Source organism: Rattus norvegicus, chromosome 13 (assembly GCF_036323735.1).
Source record: "Rattus norvegicus strain BN/NHsdMcwi chromosome 13, GRCr8, whole genome shotgun sequence".
Lineage (NCBI taxonomy): Eukaryota > Metazoa > Chordata > Mammalia > Rodentia > Muridae > Rattus > Rattus norvegicus.
Genome location: NC_086031.1, coordinates 51,078,725 through 51,085,307, shown reverse-complemented (window position 1 = coordinate 51,085,307; position 6,583 = coordinate 51,078,725). Strand labels below are relative to the sequence as shown.

Here is a 6,583-nt window from a genome sequence, read left to right as displayed (position 1 = left end):
AGCAGAAATCATGGTGTCCTTTGTTTTGTTTTTAAGAGGGGGAACTAGAGATCAGACCCTTGGTCTTAGAGGGAAAGTGAGGCTGGACCAGTCAGGGTGATGGAAACCTCAGGAGAGCACTGTGAGAAACAGACAGGGGTGGGGAAGGGGCTTTACTGATCAGCTCCTTTAACTGGGGGGAACAAAGGCTCTTTAAACCTTTGTGGGTAGAGGCTGTGGGGTGAGTGTACATCTTTGGTCCTGGCCATGGTGCTAGGGATGCCTCAGGCGTTGCTGGACATGACCTTATAAGGAAAGGAAGTAATCTGGCTCCCAAGCTGTGTGATCTCCCCTGGTGGGGCAAAGATGGGGGTCTCCGTGCACTGGGACAGCCTCAACCCCACTCTTGCTCCAAATGTGCTCCCAACAGCTCCCCTGGCCCCACGTTATTAAACATAATCCTTCCTTTCTCATTTGTCCCCCACGATGTCATCCTAATGTCACTATCACAATATAAAACATTCCAACTTTCAAATGTCCTGCAGTCCTTAAAAATCGAAACACTTGGGGCTGGAGAGATGGCCCAAGGGTTCGGGATACTTGTTCTTGCAGAGGACCCAGGGTTGATTTCCAGGATCCATGAAGTGGCCCACGACCTTCTGAAACTCCGGTTCCAGGGGTCCAGCGCCCTCTTCTGTACCCCACTAGCACAGAACACATGCCTGATGCCCTTCCATACATATGTGCAGGCGAAATACACAGAACGTAAAAGAAAAACATGCAAATGTGTGCACAGTACTCTTTATAGTGCAAAATCCAAGGAAGCCACACTTTGAAGCAATATTTGTAGAAGTGGTTGCTATACAATCTCGTGATCTTCAGATATTAAAGTTTATTGGAAGTAGCCCATAGGATAGAGCATGTCTAGCAGACATGTAGTCCTGGGTTGGATTCCTGGGATCGTAAGTAGAAATAAGTTTTTACAAATCTCCGGAATATAACAGCCAAAAATCATGTTACTGGCAAAACTTTTACCTAAACATATCTCACTTGGCACAGAAATGGCAATAACATTAAATCTATCCAATCTAGCATCTGTAAACATTTAGAAAGAGCCGATTTCTAGTCTTCTAGTTGGTACCACGTAGCAATGACAAAAATAATCTCTTTGATTTTACTTTCAGGGCAAGAAATTCCTCAGTTTTGAATGGCAGCCTCTGACACTGCTGTAATTACAGGTGTCTTCCCAGAACAAGAAGAACATTCGCACTGTGTTACACTGTTGCCATTGACAGTAAGCTGTCTAAGAACCACAGTGCTTCTTTTCACATCCCTAGCTGCCAGCAAGGAAGTCATCGTAAAAACCCGCAGTACCAAGGCTGCATGCATTGTTCTACAGCCACAGACATCGGGACATGTAAATGACTTAGGTACCACCTGATCATATACTCACATAGATGGTGGGACAATGAGGAAAATGACTACTACATATTTTCTTTCTTTTTTTTTTTTCCCCCGGAGCTGGGGACCGAACCCAGGGCCTTGCGCTTGCTAGGCAAGCGCTCTACCACTGAGCTAAATCCCCAACCCCTACTACATATTTTCTAAAGGCAAAACGAAAATCTGCTAGGGATAAACCCTTTCACAGGTGAGGCATGCATTCCTGAGCCACACCCCTGGACGTCAACACTTGCTGAAGCCATCTACAGAATTCACAAGCACAGATGCCTCACGGAGAGTTGTTGGGGGCCCTGCCATATAAGGACATGTAGAAGGAGCTGAGGCCTAACGGGAAGCGCTTTTGAGCTACCGTGCAAGTAAGCAGGGGGCTCAGGTAGAAACTCAAAATGTAGCTGATGTTGAGGGACAGACAGCCCGTTACCCCAAGGCTACGGTTATCATTGAGGTCTCATTTCCTTTTGTTGGTCCTGGGGTTTGAACCAGGGTATTGTGCATGCTAAGTAAGCCCTCTACCAATGAGCTTGAGCCCTAGCCAATGCATTTCTAAATCCAAGGTTCAGTGATCCGATTATAACGTGATTATGTAAGATACTGGTACATAAAGAATCTGTTTAAAGAAAAAAAAACTTGCAAGATGGCTCAGTCAGAAAAGGTGCTGGCTGTGCAAACCTTGTGACCCGAGTTGAACTCCAGAACCCATGCAAAAGTAGAAGAAGAGATGTCACATGACTTCCACGCATGCACCGCGGCGCCCATGTCCACAAATGCCCATGTACAGTAAATAATAATGATAATGACAATAACAATAATAATAAATAACAGAGATGGAGCTGAGCACATGACTGTACGGTGACTGTGGACTATGAGCTTCTGAGGAGGGGTGAGAGCAGAGCCCCTGATGAGCTGACCATACCCAGAGGAAGTCCACTCATCCAGGAATACTGACCAGCACAAATTGGTCTTAAAAGATATTTTTTTAAAAAATAGACACAATTGTTAGGGTAGAGAAGGGTGAAGGGATGAGGGAAGACTTGGGGCCAGGGTCGGAATGTGATCAAAGCATGTACAAAACTTGAAACTGTCAAAGGAATCAGCATCATAATAACAATTTTTTAGAATCGGCACAATTGTATTCAGGGTTTTTTTTTTTTTCCTGCAATCAAATAAACAAAAAGCTTAAATTTGAGGACCTACCTCAGTGAAACTGTATGATCGCCCCTAACCAACTCTTCAAGAGCAGAACAGGATGAATAACCAAGTGGTCCCTTCAAGTGGTCACAATTCCAGAGGGAAGACTGTCCGGGAACTTGGCATCAAGGAGACCACACAGCAGCATGCAGTGCTGCCAGCCCTGGCCCAAGGTCAACTGAACATCTCTTCAGCATGCAAAGATGCCAGCTCAAAACCAGGAGTACCTTCCTCTGGCTGGTTCTGGCGCAGCTGCCCCTGCATGTGGCCCTGGCACCCCCACTCCCTGCAGCTCTGTGGCAGCAGCATGGGCGGCGCACGGGACAGAGGCTGGGTGGCAGCCGGGCTATTCCTGGGTGCTGGCGCCTACTACTGTGTATACTGACTGATTCGGGGACCACGGCGAGGCGGGTGCCCCCTTCGCGGTCCGCAGAAGATCTAACCGATGGCTCCTATGATATCTTAAATGCAGAACAGCTTGAGAAACGCCTACACCTGCTGGAGTCAACTGACAATCCTATAATTACTGAAAAAGCCTTGGTCACCTTGGGAAGTAATGCAGCCTTTTCCACTAACTAAGCCATTATTCGTGTGTTAGGTGGTCTTCCAATTGTTGGAAACAATAGGGGTTGGGGATTTGGCTCAGTGGTAGAGCGCTTGCCTAGGAAGCGCAAGGTCCTGGGTTCGATCCCCAGCCCCGAAAAAAAAAAAAAAAAAAAAAGGAAACAATATCAACTCCCTGAACCAAAGTATTAAAGAGAAAGCTTTAAATGCACTAAATAACTTGTGTGAATGTTGAAAATCAAACTAAGATAAAGATATACGTCCATCAAGTCTGTGAGGACGTCTTTGCTGATCCCCTGAACTCTGCGGTGCTAACAAACATGGCCATCACCAATGACTACCAGCACCTGCTCAGCGGCTACACCGCCCGCCTGCTCCACCTCCTACCTACCGGAAACGGAAGCACCAAGGTTCAGGTTGTGAAGCTGCTTTTGAATTTGTCGAGAATCCAACCAAGACAGAAGAACTGAGTGCCCTAATGGACTCTTCATTCCTTTTCCTGTATGACGGCCAAATGGCAAGTGAGTTTCTTCTTCGGGCTCTTAACACTGTTTCAGAATATAAACAACTGCCCCTAAGTAGAAGGCGGGTTAGCGGATCAGCTTTCTTTTGCTGAAGGGTCATTGTTTTTCCTGTTGTATGCAGAAGAGTGTGCCCAGAAAATGAAAGCTTTAGCTTGTCATCACGATGTGGATGTGAAGGAGAAACCTTTAGCAATAAAGCTGAAATTCTGACTGTCATTCCTATTTCTATCAAAGAATTAGAGAGTAATGCAGTCTTAAGTCAGCACACAGGAACTTGACCTTTAAAAGAGTTCTTTCAGCTGATGGGAGTTTAAACAATAAAAGTCAGTGTGAGCAGCTCTAACCCAACATGATGTTCAAAATGTTAGATGTGAGCATGGTTCAGACTTGGGGTTTGGGGATTAAGTCTGGTCTGGAACCTTCAGATGAATCACTTCTGGGGCAAGCGTCTAGTTATGATGGTGGATGGATTGGCCATGCTCTTCAGGAATATTTTGAAGGCTTTACTGCTATTAAGTGAATGTGAGGAGTTGTGCTGAAGAATCTCACAGAGGTATTTAATCGTTTTCCTGAAATGAACTGAGTGGCCTTTCTCTGTACAATCCTAACTCCTGGGAGTGATTTGCAGTTGCTCATGAGACACTGTTAGGTGCTGAGGTGAAGACGAGAACTGGCACAGCGAGGGCCTTGTGCCTCAAAGCAGTGAATACCGAAAGCTCTAGTCCAACCGCCACCCCCACCATTCTGCTTGCAAGTCCGATTCATCATGAGACGCTGCTTGGAGTAAGATTGTCCTTCTTCCATTTGCAGGGAAAATGTTTTCTTACTGCTTACCTCCATGTGTAGGATACTGGACAGCAATCCAAGTTTCCACCCACAGGCAGCCGGGCAGACCAAGCAGCAGCCCTTTAAAAAACAGTGGTCTGATGAGTCTGTCAGGACACGTGGAGAAACAGCCATGAAATGGTTGTTTTTAAAAGTGTGTTGTGAAAAAATGTATTGGGGTCCTGTTTATTTTTTCTTTTTTTTTTTTTTTTTTTTTTTGGTTCTTTTTTTTCGGAGCTGGGGACCGAACCCAGGGCCTTGCGCTTCCTAGGTAAGCGCTCTACCACTGAGCTAAATCCCCAGCCCCCCTGTTTATTTTTTCTTATAATGATAAATATGTTTATACACGGACAGAACGTTTCTAGAGTGATACATATGTAAAACTTCTGGGCATGGGACTGGGACCCTGGTACGTAGATTTCTTTGTGTACCTATTTCTACCATTTGGATTTTTATTGAACATAAATTGTTTAATATTTTTAATAAAAAGAAAAGAACCCAGGAGCACCTGAGATGTCATAGTGGAGGGATTGAACCTGGGACACCATGAGAGACTTTCAGATGATGCTATACGGACTGCAATATGACATTATATGAAATGCTATCTTTGCATTTAATTTTGGAACCCCAAAACTCATTAACAGTTTCATTTGCCTTGACCTCAGCTCCACTCTTTGCCAACAGTTAAACTCTTTGCATTTGCCCAAAATCTATGCACTACTCCTCTGCTCTGTAGGGGATGAAGCCATGTTTGCATGACATCATGAGCCAGGGGAAAATGGTACGACATAGTGGCTCTGGCTTTCCCTCATTGCGATAAATTCTTTTCTTCTTCATACAGGTTTTTGATTCCCAATTTCTTCAATTATTTCTGTGTATGCTGATACTACCTTAAAGACAAGAAGAGCTAGCAAACATTCCTGCCTGGAGTAGCAACTAAGTATAAAGGTCTCTAAAATGCAGACTTGACACTTGTTGCAAATGTGTGTTTGAAACCTCAGGGGCGAACTGGCCACATTCTGACACATTCGGTTCACTCTGAGATTTTTACAATGGTTTTTAAAATAGCCATGACTTTGCTACACCGTGTTGTGAAGTAGGATCCCCCAACTGAGATTGAGCAACCTAACTGACAACCTTACTATGGCAAACCAGAGGAGACTTACACATGTCTTGTTCCAGAGACCTGCTTAGGACCTTGAAGCCTGATGCAAAAGGCAGAGGTTTAAAAGGCTTCAGTGGAAATTAAGGTCAATTGGAGCAACCGTCAGACATACTCTTCCCCCCACCAGATTGATTCCAACAAGAAAATTTACTGTGTGAATTTAGTTTTATTTACAAAATAACACTTTTAAAACATATGAAAAACAGTTGTGCTACTTATATCACAGAATAAATGAAAATATAATCCAAAAAAGAATATTTTTTGTCTTAGAGATTAGCCAACAACAACAACAAAAAAAAAAAAACCTCACCAAGATTTAGAAGAACTAGAAATTATAAATGTTTCTCACACAGTGTATAAGGAAATCTATTACAGAAATATTTGTAATACCAAAACAGTATACTAAGTGCCCACCAATAAATAAATTATGATAGCACTGTAGAATAAAATGCTGTATGGCCATTTCAAAAGCTCTTATCAGGGACTGGTGGTCCAGGCTCATAAACCCAACTATCAGGGAATCAAAGATCCCTGGACTACAGAGCAAATTTAAATGAGACCCTATCTCAAAAAGAAAATAAACGTCTAAAAATAGAGCTGAGTGGTGGAGCCACTCAAATAAGGAGCCGTGAACACAATCCTCAAAAATAGCAAATAAATAATTAATTAATTAATTAATTAATGCCATAACATGGAAAGTAGAAAAAATAAAACCATTACTTGGTAAAAACAGAAGGTTTTAAAACTTTAGCGTAGTGTAATTTTGTTTTGATGAAACCTGTACAGGGGTTCTCCAGATGGCTTAGCCTGTAACAGTACTTGCCACACAAGTTTAAGGGCCTAGTTTAATGCCCAAAATCCACATAAAGGTTATGGA

General features: G+C 43.4%; 1 pseudogene; it reads left to right on the top strand.

Moving 5' to 3' along the window:
- The first annotated feature begins 2,935 nt into the window (after nt 1-2,935).
- Armc10-ps1 (armadillo repeat containing 10, pseudogene 1) lies at nt 2,936-3,926 on the top strand (annotated as a pseudogene).
- The last annotated feature ends 2,657 nt before the right edge of the window (nt 3,927-6,583 follow it).